The sequence below is a fragment of the Carassius gibelio genome, chromosome B23, assembly GCF_023724105.1.
Source record: "Carassius gibelio isolate Cgi1373 ecotype wild population from Czech Republic chromosome B23, carGib1.2-hapl.c, whole genome shotgun sequence".
Classification (NCBI taxonomy): Eukaryota; Metazoa; Chordata; class Actinopteri; order Cypriniformes; family Cyprinidae; genus Carassius; species Carassius gibelio.
This window is the reverse complement of record NC_068418.1, coordinates 23,906,721-23,923,583: the sequence shown is the minus strand read 5'-3', so window position 1 is coordinate 23,923,583 and position 16,863 is coordinate 23,906,721. Positions and strand designations below refer to the sequence as shown.

Sequence of the window (16,863 nt, the reverse complement as noted above, 5' to 3'; positions counted from 1 at the left end):
TTCTTAACACATCACCATTCTGACTGGCTGACAAAAAGAACAGCGCTCAAGAAATTTCATCTTACAAACAAAAAGCATAATCATCGCTCTTCCCCAGATGTTCATTAGCGTATTTGAAACCAGACCGCTGAGGGAGATACAGGACCGAGGTCACGACCCCGTGAAAATATACATCTAACGCCGGCCTGTCTGAGCCCGTCTTCCCTTCTATCATCGAGCCATAAATATTACAAAGCCTAAACATCACAATTTCAAAACACAGCGCAGACTTGATAGATGGAGGATGAATGATAGATGGAAGACAGCTTTGTTTTGCACCTTTCTTCACAGTGGATCAGGAGCACGGGGCGGCGGGCAATTTTTCTTTTCGCTTTTTCTTTCTTTTTCTTTTTGCAAAAGCACGTCCACTAAGTGTGATCCCCCCGCCTCTCTTGCTCTCTTTTTCTGCCTCCTGTGCTCTACCTGCATGTGAAATGCGTCTGCATACCCATAACCTCACTTTTTCCTCCTGTGTCAGAGCCACCCTTAAGTGCTGTTGCCGATACCCATGAGTAAGCCCCATAAAAGCCACACCATCGCCGCAGCCGTTATTGTTTCTTGCGGATGATTGATTGATGGATGAGGGCTGACACTTCAATGAAGCCATTTCCACTGGCATCTCTATCCGATGATGTGCAGCGTATATTTTCTATCCACGCCTCATTGCTCGCCTGTGTCATTCCTGGAAGTTCATTTACACCATGTTCCCTGAAGGACCTTTTTTTTTTTTTTTCGCCCATCTCCCTTTTTCTCTCTCCTTTTTTCTACTGTTTCTCCTCCTGGTGTCATAAAATAATGCTATTTCTCGTAGGCTCTGTGGGAGCCGGGATAATTTGAGCAGAGTGACAAAACAAAAGGCATAGAGAGGTTACTTACAGGAGGACCATGCCTGTATTGTTACATTTAAATCTGCTTAAATATAGTATTGTCATTCCTGCTGTGCAGGGACTTTTTAGGTTTCATTTATAGCATTTAATAAATATTCAACAAATTTTTCTTAAGAGAGACAATTAAGTAAATATGAGGATTCATTTTAAATAATCTGACTACTATTGTTGTAGATGGTGCTATATTGTCATGTCTATTTTTAAAATTTGAAAACTGAGAGTGTATTAAGAAATACTGTTGTAATTGGAAATCATGGAATTGAAAATGTTTTTTTTTTTATGTTTTGTGTGATGTCCCTTTAAATAAACAAAAGGCTGTTCATTAATCTCATCATCCTCCAGGAAGTGACATCATTTTGGAGGGAAAACAACAGCACAAACAATTGTAAGTTTAAGCAACGGATTTTATTCACTCTGTGATGTATTATGGTTTCTTTTTTAAAATAGCAGATAAAATATATTTCAATTGAAGTTGATCTGTCCGTGTAAGCTTTAGGTGTTTATTTCTATGCTGTTACATTTAAATGTAACATTTACATTCCATCCTGTTTATTTTCTTGCAAATGTGTAAATAGAATATATTTCATAAGCCTCACTTTGATAGAAATACTTACATAAATTACAACACATTCTTTTTTTTTTTCGACATGCACTGTATAAAAGTAATGTCCCAAAAACTCTGTTAGCATTTAAGGTAATTACCTACTTTGTTAGTCAACCAGCTACTTATGGTGTGGCTTCCTGTTTTTGTTTCCAGAATATCATAGCAATAACAACGATTTTTCAGTTGGTGAGTTGAAGAAGCAAAAAAACGATGGCTTTTCGAAGACAATTCCTCATTTTTATCTCATATGGAGAGCAGATGGCAGGCCTGCATCAGTGCAGGAGGCTTTCTGGGATGACAGCCATGAGATTCCCCCTCAGGTGCCATTGGAGTCCTCATGTGCCGGGAGTGTGATGGTTGGGACATGGCACCTCCTCGTGAAAGAATGGCTCTCTGTTCGCCTCCCTTTCTCACTTCGTAATGGTGCTTGCTAACAACCTAATATTTCAAGTGAATGTGTGCACACACAGAGACTCAAACAGTATGGACTCTCTTCTCTGACAGTCTACTTCTTTGTATGTGGGTATGAAAACACATCCTAGGATTTGAGTTGAAGATCTTATCTTATTAGGAGGATTCTGGTTAATTTAATGCACATGAATTAGTTTAATGAACAAATATTGGTCTATGAATAGTATTTGTGACAGAAAAGTTCAGCTATGGTGATGGACCTGGTCATATTGGGGTTTTAAAAAGCAAAAATTGCAAATGCACAGCTTGTGATTTTATTCAGAGTCTACTATTTTAGCTAGCCATTCTACAAGTCAAAAGACAAAAGTATGTGTTTTTATGCACTAACATGTTTTAAAAATGTTCAAGTATCATATGTTAAACAGTGTGTAATGGTCGGATATTACAATTGCATGCTAGGGCATGCTATCCGCCGCAGGAACTTGGACCAATGAGGATTCATTATGGGCGGAGCTACCCAGTGTGACATCATAGAAACAGAAGCCAAACATCTGGAAGGTAAGGACAAAACTACAACACTTTCAGAAACTGCTCAAATATTGTACTTTTAGGGGTGCGACAGTTTGTTATTTACTTCTATAAGATTCAGAATAGTACCTTGAGGTGACGTAGTAGTACTACTTTAAAGTACATTTTAGGGATAGGTAAGGTACAAAGTTGTGCTTTTAAGGGTACGGCGCAAGTGACAAGATGTTGTACTTCAAAGGGTACCATTTTTTTAAACAATGACAGTGAATATGCTATTTCTTGCATGTGTGTTGTATGATAGCCATGCTTGTGCATGATACTATAATCAGAAAAAAATGCGTTAAACTTATAGGGTTCCCATATGGACCATTTTCCCTGTGTCTTTTACAGTGTTCGTGTCACAGGCCATTTCACTATGACAGGGAGTATCGTACAGAGAAAATGCAGCATGTTTGAAAATATCCGAGACCTCATCACAATATCAGAGAGAACATGTGCATACTCCGCCAAAAGCCTCCTGCATTTTTGATGACTCGACCTTCTGTCCTCTTCCGGAGATGAAGTGTCTCATAAGGAGAGGCGAGTATTCGTTCTCGTTGTATTTATACAGGCCTTCCCGATGAGAGAATGTATTGAGGCAGGAGAGGCGATTGGACTCTGGCGTACATTTCCCCTGCGTCTCCCTTCAGCATGTCATTCTTTATCAGTAATCACCTTAGAGGGCAGCGTGGCACTCGTTTGTGAGATGCTGACCTCCCTTGCACTGAGAGGCAGTGGACAGTGGGCCCATCCATAACCCTGCAATGCATTACCGGTGGTAACATGAAGTGTAGTCACCCCTTTTAGGCACTAGCGTTCAAGTGCAAGGCCTTGGGAAAAACACCTCTTGGGACACATCAAAACTCAGACTGGTTCTATGTGTCACTGGTATTCATTAACCCCCAGAAACTGTGAAAAATGAAAGACGCTTAGCTATGTACATGTGAACTGTGCATGCAGTGTGCATGCATCCAGGAACAGTAAAATAGTCATGTTTTAAACAAACATGACTTTCAATGCAGGTCCAAGCTTTTTGCATATTAAGTCCAGGTTCAGCAGGTCAACCAGTATCTCCAAGCTATTCATCAGCAAAACGATGTCTTTTCTACCTTTCTGGTCCTTGAATATATCAGTTGCATTGCTGTCTATACAGGGTCAGAAAGCTCTCGGATTTCAGAATAAAATATCTTTATTTGTGTTCCGAAGATGAATGAATGTCTTACAGGTTTTGAGTGGCATAAGGGTGAGTAATTAATGACAGAATTTTCATTTTGGGTGAGTTATCCCTTTTTAGGACTCGCGAGGTGACGAAAGCTGAAGGTGTTGTTACCTTGCATCAACTGTGCCTGGACCAAAAAGCTTTGGCTACATAGACTACAACCGACTGCAAACTAGTGTTGTCAAAAGTACCGACTTGGGTCGGTACGGAAATGTGAAAAATGTCTGTGTGAGTGCTTGGTGAAGGGACTGAAGACATGATCATCGTAGCCAATCACAGTCATATCTTTTGTGCAAGTGAACGCATTGGCCAATCAGCAATTTAAAAAAATCAGCTCAACATTGTTCAAATGTTAGCATGAAATATATGTTTTTAAAATTTCAGTACCGACTGGTTCTGAAGTCTGTACTTTGACAACACTACTGCAAACTAGCATGTGTGTTCTGCGTCTGCATGTAAAAGTTAAATCTCTGTATCATCGGGTATCAATAGTCTAATCAATCAGTAGTCAATGACTATTAGTATCAACTCATCATTCAAATGGAGAAACAAATACAAGGATATATGCTGTTATACGAAATGTAAACAAAGCAGCACCTGTGTTTTCGGGCCTAGCTTGTCTCCTTTTTCTGTAACACCCACTTCAGGTCTTGGAGATTCTACCAATGAGCTGATGATCTAAATCAAGTGTGTTTAATTTAGTAGACATGCAAAATGTGCAGTGTTGGCAGGGCCTCCAGGAACGTGGTTGGGAACACTGTTCTAGAAATGTTTTCAATGTTTGTTTGACTATTAACAATGAACAACAAGGTACACAACAGTACAACTTAATGACCACTGTACATCAATGTGGCATCCTCCCAACTAAAGTCCACACAGTGACCTGAACCTAAAGTTTACTCAAGCTCATGGTCCAAGCTGTGCTTCTGGACACATCTCATCTGCCCAAGTGCATGTATGTCTTAATCTTAAAGGCGATTCAGCCACACCCACCAAAGCAAAGCAATACACTTTATCGGCTAATGCGTGCTGACACTGAATACTACACCCACCAAAATGAGGAGCCGCAAATTGGGTTATTCATCTTCACCTGGCGGTAATCTAGTTGATAAGCACTATGCACGTAGATCTCTGGGGGGGAAAGAGGCAATGTGATTACTGAGAGCAGAGCCCATGATGCCAGAGTTGCAGTAAAAGGGCCTCTGGTGCTCCGAGGGATGTGCTGCTAAAAAACACATTTGAAGAAGACAAAGAAAACACTGGTTTTTGCTTCTTGTCCACGTAGTGCCTTTTAGCGCTAGTAACAGTTTGCATAAGAGGATGAAAAAAGGAGAATAAATGAGCTTGTTTTACTGACTAAAGTGAGAAAGGTAATTTGAGAGGTGTTCTGTGGCGTTTGAGAAAGATATCATCTATTTCCGCCTCAGAGAGACTTGGTCTTTTTCTTGGTTTGTATCCTCTTGCCGTACCTCAATTGTTTTTCCCAGAGAATAGTGTGCATTCACCTGTGAAATCGGGCCAGCGTGCAGAGCAGTCTGACTGTTGTAAATAAAGAACAAAGGCTAAAGAGATTCAGCTGTCCATCAGCCGGGGCAGGATACAACATTATCTCATGGCAGACTGGCTGGAAGTTCGAGGGATACTCTTTGCCTAGTCGTAGAAAATGCATGTATCTAGCAAGTGATTTGTAGAGATCCAACTTTGCAATGTTCAATGCAAAAAGGTTCAAATGCATAGCACTTACAAAAGATTTATCAAAATGGTGTTAGATCCCTCAACTGGAGCGCTGAGCTTTGGAAATGTTTAGGTTGCATTAACTCATCAGTATCTTGAATTATACTAGCAATGTAAACACAGGACTCTTTAGCTGAGTCCACCTTCTCCAGGTTGTGAAAAGAGCTGGGGCCTTTGTTGCTCGCTCCATTCTGTGAATTATTTTCATCCCTTCAGGAGTCCGTCTGACCAAGATGTAGCATCATTTCATGACTTATGCATGTCATAGACCCCCTTACTTTCCCCCTCCTAATGGCCAGATAGCTTCGGCGGCTGCAAGTTGTTGTTGTATTTGCAGACGTGATGCATAGATCCCCGGTGGCCATGTATAAACCAGCCAGACCAGGTGCAACACTAATATCCCAGTCGTATCCAAACATTTTCTTTCAAAGTAACCAGCACACAGGGTCCAATAAATTAGAGCCAAGATGTCGGGCTTCCAATAAGACCCTACCCTGAGCAATAAACTTTGACATTGGTGTGTGAAAAACGGTGGTCCTTTTTCATTGTCAAGTGCTACAAATTGATGAAATGAGTTCATCGATGTTCCCTGGTCATTATCCCTCTAGTGGCACTTTGTTTTACAGACAGCGGGGAAAGGGACGGAGCAGATTAGGGGCCCCCGACACAGTTTATCAAACCAAATCTAATATCATCCATAAGAAGGGAATCTGGAAATCAATACTTCATTACTAAATTGTTACTGGGGATGAAGAGTGATTGCGAGAGTTCAGAGATGTGTCTCTGCGGCCGGGGCACGGGAAGTTCAATGTCACCGGTGAAGTGATAAGTAAAGGCTTTGATGGGAAGAAACATTTCTGTAATGGGGCACTGGTGAAGGAGGGCTGGGGGGGTGGGGTGTTGGTGAGAACAGATAATAGAAACTGAGTTTGCCTTTGATTGGGCATTTGCTTTATAGCTGGAAAGAGAGCGAGAGAGGTGGGGAAAAGGAAACAGAATCTCTCTTTCTTGACTTCACCAATATCTCTAAGTCTACTGGGTGCGCACGACATTATGGCGGACTTATTGGGTCATTGGCAAGCAAACTCTCATTATGAAGGCATCGATTTACACAATAATAAATTCTTTACTTAATACAGATCTTTGTTTATTTGCACGCATTGTTCTATTTGTGGAATCAGTGTGTAGAATGTAGAAGAGAGTGAGTTGTATTGTTACTAATCTTCCATAGTCAGGATTTTCACTATTGGTGAGGAAGTCTACATTACCAAAAACAATCGACAACTGCCTTTTTATGTAATGTTTATGGCAGGCAATTCTTAAATTGTCCAGCGACATTCATTTTGTTGGCTGTAGGAATGTTGTTTCAGTTTGTTTACTCCACATTACTCCATGCCATGCACATTATCTTTGCTTACTGCATACAGCAGGTTAACACAATTTGTGCTGAGAATAATATAAATAAATGCTGCTTTTGTTAACTTTATTGCTGATTTGAAATATGTCAATAATACATTATTTTATCATGATTTGTACTAAGAAGCTATTGTTTCCAGGTTTTATTGCTGATTTGAATTTTTTTAATTTAAGTATTCATAACAGGCTTTTCTAGTTTATTTATTTCAAGACGTTAAATTGATACTATATTTGTTGCCAAATTGTATTGCTGATTTGAAATTTCTGATTTGAAATGTAGCATTATTTGAGCTAAGAAGCTGTAAGAATTCTACTTTTATTGGCAGATTTTATTGCTGATTGAAGATTGAAGGTACTTTTGAATACCATGTTTTTACAGATTGAAATATGTTAAAGATACAGTATTTTGGCATTATTTGAGTCAACGAAAATAATTTGAATGCTACTTTTGTTTACCATATTATAATTTATTTATTTTCTCAAAATTTGCAAGTTCATATCTTGCAATTTTTACATTATAACATGCAATTGCAAGTTATAAATTCAGAATTGCGAAATATAAAGTTAAAATTCAGAGGTTTTTTTCTCGCAATTGCGAGTTTGTCTCGCAAGTCTGACTTTTTTTCTCACTATTGCGATATAAAGTCAGAATTGCAAGATACAAACTCACAATTATCCAAATAAAAAGAAAGAAAAAAAGTTGAAATTACCTTTCTATTTTTATTTAGTGGTGTAAACGGGCTTCCACACTTAATGAATGCTATATCCAAATTGTATTGCTGATTTGAAATGTAAAAAATACAGTATTTAAAAGGATTTGAGCTAAGCGGCTAACTAAATGCTACATTTGTTGTCAGGTTTGATTGCAGATTTGAAACATGTTTATAACAATATGTTGCAATACCATTCCTGTACACTACGGCATGACGCTAGCAATGTCAGCATCATGCCTTGATCACTTGGGAATGCATGAACTGATAAAATGTACATAAAAAGTCACTTTGCATAATAGGGTTTGCAAAAAAAAAAAAAAAAGCTCAAATGTAAACATGAATTGTAGCCTAAAATAGTATGGTAGCATGACTTGAGCTAAGAAACTAAATTAATGCAAATTTGTTGCCAGAATTTTATTGTTGATTTGAGCTTTTTTGAAGTGCAGCTACTAGTTTGTGCCTAAAGTTTTCATTGTAACAGCTTCAGAAACACATTTGTTAAAAATGCACTCTGACAACCAGACTTGCATAGAAACAAACTAATCAGACTGGAGCTGATGATTTCAGCTAGCTCTTGTCCTTGTTTTGTTTACTTCAGTCCGTTAAATGGTGGACAACCAGATGCTTTTTAACACCGTAATATGACTTGTGATACGATCTCAAACTGCTCGAAGACACTAAGCCATCCTCTGGTGCCTAAATAAATAAATTAAAGTGAAGGAATAAAAGAATTTAGAGCAAATTATTTTGATGAGGCGCGTTACGCTGCATCGCTATCTCCACAGTACGTCTCTAATTGGAAGACCATTGTCTGAGCTGTCACGACTGAAGCCTCGCACATTCGCTCACGTTAAGATCGTGCACGTTTCCAGAGCCCCTTTCCAAGCAGGTGACAAAGATAAACATTTTTTACGGCCAAGTTTGACATCGGCAGAGGGAGAAGACTTAGTCCAGTATCAGAGGCCCACGGCTAATGATTTTTGAGCAGCCCCCGACTGAGCCTTAAATGTCTTCAATATCCATAAACAACTCTATACTGTCCAATTAGGCAGACAGAGATGTACTGAGCTGTCAGACAGATTTGCATGGCTAAGCACCTGAGATCCCGCAGATGATGGGGGGGAGGGTTCGTCAGGCCGAGAGAGAAAGACGAGCACAACGGATGACTTTCATTACTGCATTTTGCCTTTTTCCCAACACCCAATTACTGCCAGGATTAATTGATTGTGTTACCTTTCTTTCAAAGCCCAATGCAGAGGTTACTGGCTCTTTCTTCCCCCGCTTCATGCACTTATTTCCTGAGTTCTTTTAAGCATTTTGCACACATCTAAAGCCTTGTTTCTCCCGTGGGGATTTACGTTTTGCAATTTACAGGTTAATAAAAAAACATCCAGATCTGTTGCCTTTGAAAAAGACGACCATTTGTAGCTGGCGATGTTGTGCGTAATTAGGATTTATACTCTGGCGTACCGTCGCCGTTGCCCCTGCTCTCCCCTCTCTCATTGCAACAGGCCTGTCAGTGGTCAGGGAGCTTGGCAGAATGTGACACTTCCCCGAGTACGTCTGATGGGACTGAATCATGCTTTTTAGATTCATTATGGCACTTTATTTTTCCACTGGGCCTTTTCTCTCCTGTCCATCCAGTGTTGGGAGTGAGACGTGTGAGGGTGTATTAACGGACAGACAGCGTACATATTTCACGATATGTGCACGGTTCTGCTCCATGGGCCGGCTGAGATGCTCGGCTCTCTGTCGGTGTCTGTTTTGTCGTACATGCTGGCCAGACAAAGAACTCAAAATGGCAAGTGTGTCTCGGTACGGGAGAACATCGTCAAAGTCACACCAGGCTGTCCGTAATTTCTGGGTTAAAGCTGGTTATGTGTGGAGAGAGGGAGAGATCGAGAAGCAGGTTGAGTTTCATGTCCGTTTTTTCAAAGCTGCTATAGAATTATATAGTAGCCTTATAAATTGTCCAATGATGGATTTTTCAGATAATGATAAATAAGATAGGAAAACAGTTGACTTCTGATTAGTTATTAAAGTTGATATACTTAATGAAAACCTTACATTTGGAATATTTAAATTATTTCTTTTAGTGTAAATACCATTTGTAAAATTTGTAGCTTCAAGCATTAGCAAATAATTGGGATATTTTTATATAATAATAATATAATATACTGTTTTATCAAAATTAGCAAATAATCTTTTCGATTTATTTACATCATATTGCATATATTGTTATTTAAAGGGGTCTTATGATGCGATTTCAGTCTTTTCTTTTTCTTTGGAGTGTTACAAGCTCTTGGTGCATAAAGAAGATCTGTAAAGTTACAAAGACTAAAGTCTCAAATCCAAAGAGATATTCTTCTATAAAACTGGAGTCAACCATGCCTACCTAAAATGGCTTGTTTAAACACACCCCCACATGTCTACATCACAATGTGGGAAGATTTGCATAACGCAACCCAAATGTTCATGCAAAGAGTGAAGGTGTTACTTTTATATTGGTTGTTTCCGCGGCCGCCATGTTATGGAGACACTGTGTGTTTTGTTGTGAAAGTGAAACTACTTTGCTTGGCCTTCTTAAAGAGGACACAACTAGAAATCAGTGGTTAAGTTATATTTACAACACTGTTCCGGAACAGTTCAACCCAAATATTCAGATGTGTGCAGTGCATTTTATGAAGGACTGTTTCCTGATCCTGAGATGATAGACTACAACACCGGCTGTTTTGACTCACAGTCTGTAAGTAAATGTACATATTTAAAGTTAAAATGCCACTGACGATTCAAATACAAATTTTAAGCAGTGTAGAGCAGCGGTTGTTGTTTGTCATTTCTTCAATCACAAATGCAGGCATGATTTTATATTTACACAACATGACGCAATGCGTAAAAAGACAGTATAAGCAGTGTTGTGCCTGAACGCGTTCATTGAACGATAGTTCATGAACTCGTTCATATTTTGGGCGAACGTGAACTGAACGTGCTGTATTACTGCTTGATGAACGTTACTGTCAGCTCGTTCATTCTGGTGTCTGTGAACGGCACGCTCTCTCAGGTTAACTTCATTCAATAGGGTGCCAGATTTCTATAGAGCCTCCCAGGCGAAAACCCAGCTAAAACACACCGTAAACGGGTCTTAATATGTAGCGGAAAAACACCCAAGCTGGCAACACCAGCCACCAGTGTCGCACCGCCGTCCGCCGCATGTGTGACGCGTCATCAAAAAAAATAAATAAGAAAAAGCATGGAGGCGACAGCAGCATGTAGCAAGAAGGCATATGATCATTTAAAATAATTTTATGATGTTTATGACATGTTCGGTGAGAATGGGAGACAAAGCATTAAAGCAACAATGGGGAAGTGCTGTCCCCTCAATGCTAATGTAAACCCTGGTTGGATAAGGATTCAAAATTGGATGTGAAGATGAAATCTGAAAACTGATAAAATAATTGCTGTCGGTGATTCTATATGGGCTGTTGCAATAATTTTGAAAAATAATAGCTCGCAGCAACATATGGAAAAAAAGAACTATGAACTAGTTCATTTTTGGAACTGTGTGAATTGAACTTTGAACTAGTTCATGTAGAAAGTAAACTTTCCCAACACTGAGTATAAGTCAGCGGTTGTCAATTCCAGTCCTCGCGCCCCCCTGCTCTGCACATTTTGAATGTCTCTCTTATCATTTCAGATGTTTTTTCTATTCGAACATAAAGTGCCCTGTGAAGTGGACATCACAGGATATTCTGCGATGTTGTCATGTATTTATTTACAGAGTTATAGGAAGTCACACTTGTCTGTGTGCGCAGCTTGAAGTATTCAGCCAATCACAATGCACTGGATGGCTGGCCAATAACAGCATACCTTGCTTCTCAGAACGATGAGCTTAGTAAAATTAAACGCGTTTTTGTGTGTGTGTGTGTGTGTGTGTGTATATATATATATATATATATATATATATATATAAGATTGTAAATTATTAATGTGTATATATGCTTTTAAATATTAAAATTGATGAAAATATCAATACAGTAAAATATGTCATTGGGAATCATGTATTTTCCCATCTTAGATATCATCATCATCATCATCAAATAAAATAAATAAAATTTTTTATTGCATTTTATACATTTGTGAGTGTGTGTGTGTGTGTTTTGTATATGTAATTTCCCATACATATAAACCTACATATAAAGGCCCACGGTCTTTATTCTTATTCTCTGCAGTTGTACTCTAGAACCTACGTGATGACGTCTATATTTTATATCTCACAACTAAGAACATGTTGTTATATTACTTGTCTCACTTAAAATTATGTTTCTGGCGAGCATGGTTTCTTTCAAAGCTTGAGACGGCGCTCCATTTGAAGCATGTTATTTTGATCTCAGACAATGGCACTGTTGACACCTCAGTACTTGACTGTCCCTCAAGCCTTTCCATCTCCCCGGCATCGCACTTCCATTGGAACTAATTAATAAAAGTGTTTAAATCGCATTTCCCCCCTCCTGTAGTAATTAACAGCAACATCTGTTAAAGTTTCACTCAGCCTAGAAATAGCAGCCCCTATGCAAGCTCACAGGGAGAAATACAAAATGTGCCGAGGATCCGTTTAAACGTTCAGACCGGTGCACGTGACCACGGCAGACAGGCTTGTTAGAATATGAGGTTTGTATTGATACGTTAAAAACCCATTGATTTGATCATGTTTTAGTTTCTTGTCCATATGCTCATTGCCAAGCCATCTTGGGTGCATTACAACATCTGATCGATTTTGAAAGCTTTTGATTATGTCTGTTTTCTGAATTAGACAGATGGAAGGATCAATGAAGAGGTCAACTAAGGTCACAGCAAAGAGCCTCTAAGTACTGGCCCTCCCAACCAGAGGTGGGTAGTAACGAGTTACATTTACTTCGTTACATTTACTTGAGTAATTTTTCGGGGTAACGAATACTTTTCGGAGTATATTTAAAGATGGGTACTTTATACTCTTACTTGAGTACATTTTTTGGGAAAAATCTGTACTTTTACTTCGTTACTGTGGGCGACGCCCCTCTCGTTACTTTATCTTAATGCAATAAATGCTTCAGTTTATTCCAAACGCGCCGTCTACTTTTCTCTGGACAACGAGCGATGCCCATTCGCGAATGATTCATTCTTTTGGGTCAACTCTGTTCAAAGGCTTGATCAAACCAATTGGCAAACGAGTGAATTGGTTCATGAATCAGTTTCATTGAGTCGTTCAGTTCCATGCTGCACGCGCTGAGCTCTGAAGCGGTTCACTCAGAGTTGTAACGTTTAAGAATATTAGCAGCGTTGAAAACGGGGCTATGGAACTGCACTGAATTGAAAGCTAATCTGCAAAGGCTATTCTTTGCTTGCGATGGAGATCCTTATTAGATGAACGCGTGTGCTGTCTACTGTTTAACAGGTAATAACTTGGGCTACATTCGATTACAGTACACGATACCACTGTGACATTAGTTTGTTGTACGTGTGTGGCTTATAACAGGTTGAATGCAGCTTCCAAAAGACAAAGAATAGCCGATTAAGATTTTATTAATTTTAATACAATCACACCAGTGCGAGTACGTTCAGCAAGTCATATCATCAGCTGCTAAATTCAGATCTGTGATCGCTTGCTGGCGCTGAGCCAGAGACAGACGCGTTTTTACAGCGCTGCGCATTAACCAATCACACACGGTTCTGTTGAGCTTTTGAATGCAATCAGGCCAATCAGAGGTGTTCCGATGAGTCATCGCTGAAATGCCGGTGCTTCCTTCACTCGCTCACTTACTGAATACCTCTTTCTGCCGAATTCTCTCGTCAGAAACAACAAAGTGCAGATGTGTGTACGAATCTATAATTAAGATATTGATTTCACAGTGTTAACAGTTTCAGTGATTTTAATGGTAGTTTCTGAGAGTGAATGAAATCTAGACTGTCAGTGAAAATTATGTTTAATAATGTAAATGTTATTTGCTCTCTTTCTGAACAATGAAAGATTAGTAGCAATATTTATATCACATTAACTTTCAATGTTAAATTCACATTTAAAATAAAGTCAGTCGTATTAAAAATATGTTATGGCATGACACCTATATTTGTTACTTAAATAAACAGACAGGGTTTTATAATAAATTACATAAATTGGATTAAAGGCTGATGAAATATATACATTTATACACACACACATACATTACATACTTTTTTTGTCTATATATCTATATAAAAAAAGGCTCCGTATATATGACCCAAAGTAACTAGTAACTAACTACTTGAGTAGATTTTTTATCCGATACTCTTTTACTCTTACTCAAGTAACTATTCAAGACTAGTACTTTTACTTTTACTTGAGTAAATATTTCTAGAATTACTTTTACTTTTACTTGAGTAAAGTTTTTGGGTACTCTACCCACCTCTGCTCCCAACAAAGCTGGCAGGACGTATGCTGATTTAGTGGAGGTCCTTTCTATGTTTTCATGTGAATCAGTCTAGATGTGCCGGTGAAGACTGCAGTGCATGCTTCAAAATGTCACTGTTCATTATTCATTTCAGTCAAGGCGGTTTCAAATGGTCAACTGCTTATTAATTGGCAGAAATGCTTGTTTTGAAGGAATATTCTAGGTTATCCTCAGCATAATTTTTGCAATAAAAAAAGCATGTCATATGGATTCATTTGACTGTATTTTTTTATCCTTTTTGGAGATTGGCAGATGTATAAGGAAGGCTGTTTCCTTCTCAGAGTAAAAAATAATTAAAAATAATTAAAATAAAATAAAAAAGGAAGCTTAATTGTGAGCTAAAGTTGAAAATAACAAGAGAGAAAAATCTCACTATTAAATAAGAAGTTACAGATGAGGTATTATATGCATGTGTCTATTATGGAAGCTTGTTTCCACCATGGGATTAAAAAATAAAAAATGTTATTGTGATCACATAATTCTGATTTTATATCTTGCAAATGCAAAGATATACATTACAATATATAAAGTCTAAGTTGCAAGATATTAACTTTAAACTCGCAATTCTCATAAATGTAGATTTTTATCTTGCAGTTATATTATAAACTTTTATCTTTACGTCTCTACAGCTGTTATCTCGCAATTGCAAGGTTACAATTATAAGAAAAGTCAGAATTCTAAGATAAAAAGTCAAATTTAAACTTGGAATTATGATAAAGAAGTTGGAATTCTCGAATAAACAGTTGCAATTACCTTCGACATTTTTTGTTTATATATATAGCTTTTCTTTTTGAAACATACATTTTCTCAATATCACTATCTAATGATTGTTACTTCAGATAGATAGGTTATCAAACTTTTTTATTCATTTCTTATAACTGAAACTTTATTTCTCATAAATGCCAAATCAAATTATGACTTTTAGGTTTTGGGTGAAAAGTGAGACTTTGAAATGCAATGCCTTCAAAAAGTTCCATGCACGGAGCTGGAGTTCCCCGGGTTGAGTACCGGTGCTCTACTAAATCAGTGCCTACGATTAGACAGGAGGTATCCCATGAATCAGGTTGCACTGGCTGCTTATAATCACTTTTGTGTGACAAAAAACTAATTGAACTCAAGCTGTTTTGTGTACACGAGTATGACAAGAGCTAATGGGATAATTTGAAATACAAACGGGTCCTCACTTTTTCATCATTAATTACTACTAATTATATGAGCACACGCACACTCTCGCTGAGGCACCTATTAGAGGATTTTGTACTTGAATGGTGTATATCACAATCAGAATGTCAGTGCTGTGTCTTAATTGTCTTGGTTGTTAAATCTGAATCTTCTCCCTGATTACACTATATGACACCTGCAGGTATGTCTGACACAATGTATTTGTATGTCATGATGATAAACGTTATCATAACTTAACCTCAATCAGATCATGAGGTGTGGTTTAAAAATGTGTTAAAGATCTTTAAAAGGCTAAATAGACAATATCATGTTTGAAACGGAGATTCATCGATTCAAAGATGCTTGTTTTGTTACATTTGATCAAAATAACAATTTGCTCTCTCCTTTTCAGATGTTGTCACCGAACGCTTATATTTTCCCACAATTCTTCAAAATTAAATGTTATATCATCACAAAGCGTGTGTGGACACCGTCCAGTAATTTATTACTTTTCCTGCTCTTGGTATTTTGACAGAAATGGCGACCAACGCTAGTTTGGCCCCATTAAGACTGCACGTCTAATATTCAGCCTGCCGTATATTCATCAGATTGGACATATCGCATCAGCTCGGCTCATTTCTGCATTTTTAATTGTTGTTTTTTACCCAGAGCTCATCCTTGGGGAGGCAGTCCAGTCTCTCCGAAAGGTTAGTGGTCCCTGATGCAAGCGCAGCACTGGATTGCACATAATGTCATGTCTTTGTTAGCATTTTCACTGTTAATAATGTAGTCACCTGACATCAGCCCGCCACACCAGAGGCATGGTAATGTGAGGGAAATGCGATCTCCTTTCCAAAAACAATTACTGTTGAAGAGTATCGCTTTTTTCCCCTCCAAATGGTTGTTTTAGCCTTCATTCAGAGATTCGTCAGTAATCAAGGGTTAATTTCACACTCCACTGAATGGCCTGTTTTAATCCCTATTCAGAGTAATTAAATCTGTCTAATAAAGTGAGCACTTTTCTCTTTTTTTTTTTTTTGTTCACACTTTTTTTTTCTATTGTTTTACACCCTTCATGTCTCATCTCCTGAGCAACACGTCATATCGCCTCCATGACAGGCCAAATCTATCCCTAAAATTAAAACATTCCTGACCTATCTAAGATGACAGGAGACGCAGAGAGAAAAAGTGATAGAGTTAGAAAAGAGAGGGGGAGAAGAAAGGGATAAGCATGAGAGAAGTTGAAAGAGATGCTTCACAAAGCTCGTCAGGAGTGCGAAGAATAGCTGACAATCGTTTTTTCTCCCCTCCTTTTCTCTTTCTCGCGCACTTCCATTTCAGACAAGTGGAATGTGAAGATTTGACCCTGTCAATCAGGACCGGTGACAAGTTTAATCACGGAGCGCCCTCCACAAAATCATGGCTAAATAGGAATGCAAATAATAGAGCACCAGGGCCTCTTATAAATGCTAATCAAGAGGGCTAATCAGCTGACAGGACCACAGATCCTGCTCGTTCAAGGAGTCACTCAAACTTACTTTCTCTTCTCTTCAGCGCTTTCTTTTCCCCCTTTTGCTTTCCCCATTACAAGCTATAAATCCACGTCTGATTGGAAGGAAATCCAAAAATATCTATGCCAGCTTCCTGT

The 16,863-nt window shown here is 38.4% G+C and overlaps 1 long non-coding RNA gene across 1 annotated transcript; it reads left to right on the top strand.

The window, feature by feature from the left end:
* The first annotated feature begins 1,271 nt into the window (after positions 1 to 1,271).
* LOC128012135 (uncharacterized) lies at positions 1,272 to 3,713 on the top strand. Its single transcript, XR_008182709.1, has 4 exons — positions 1,272 to 1,311; positions 1,684 to 1,716; positions 1,789 to 2,499; positions 2,860 to 3,713. It is a non-coding gene; the product is annotated as an uncharacterized LOC128012135 (long non-coding RNA).
* The last annotated feature ends 13,150 nt before the right edge of the window (positions 3,714 to 16,863 follow it).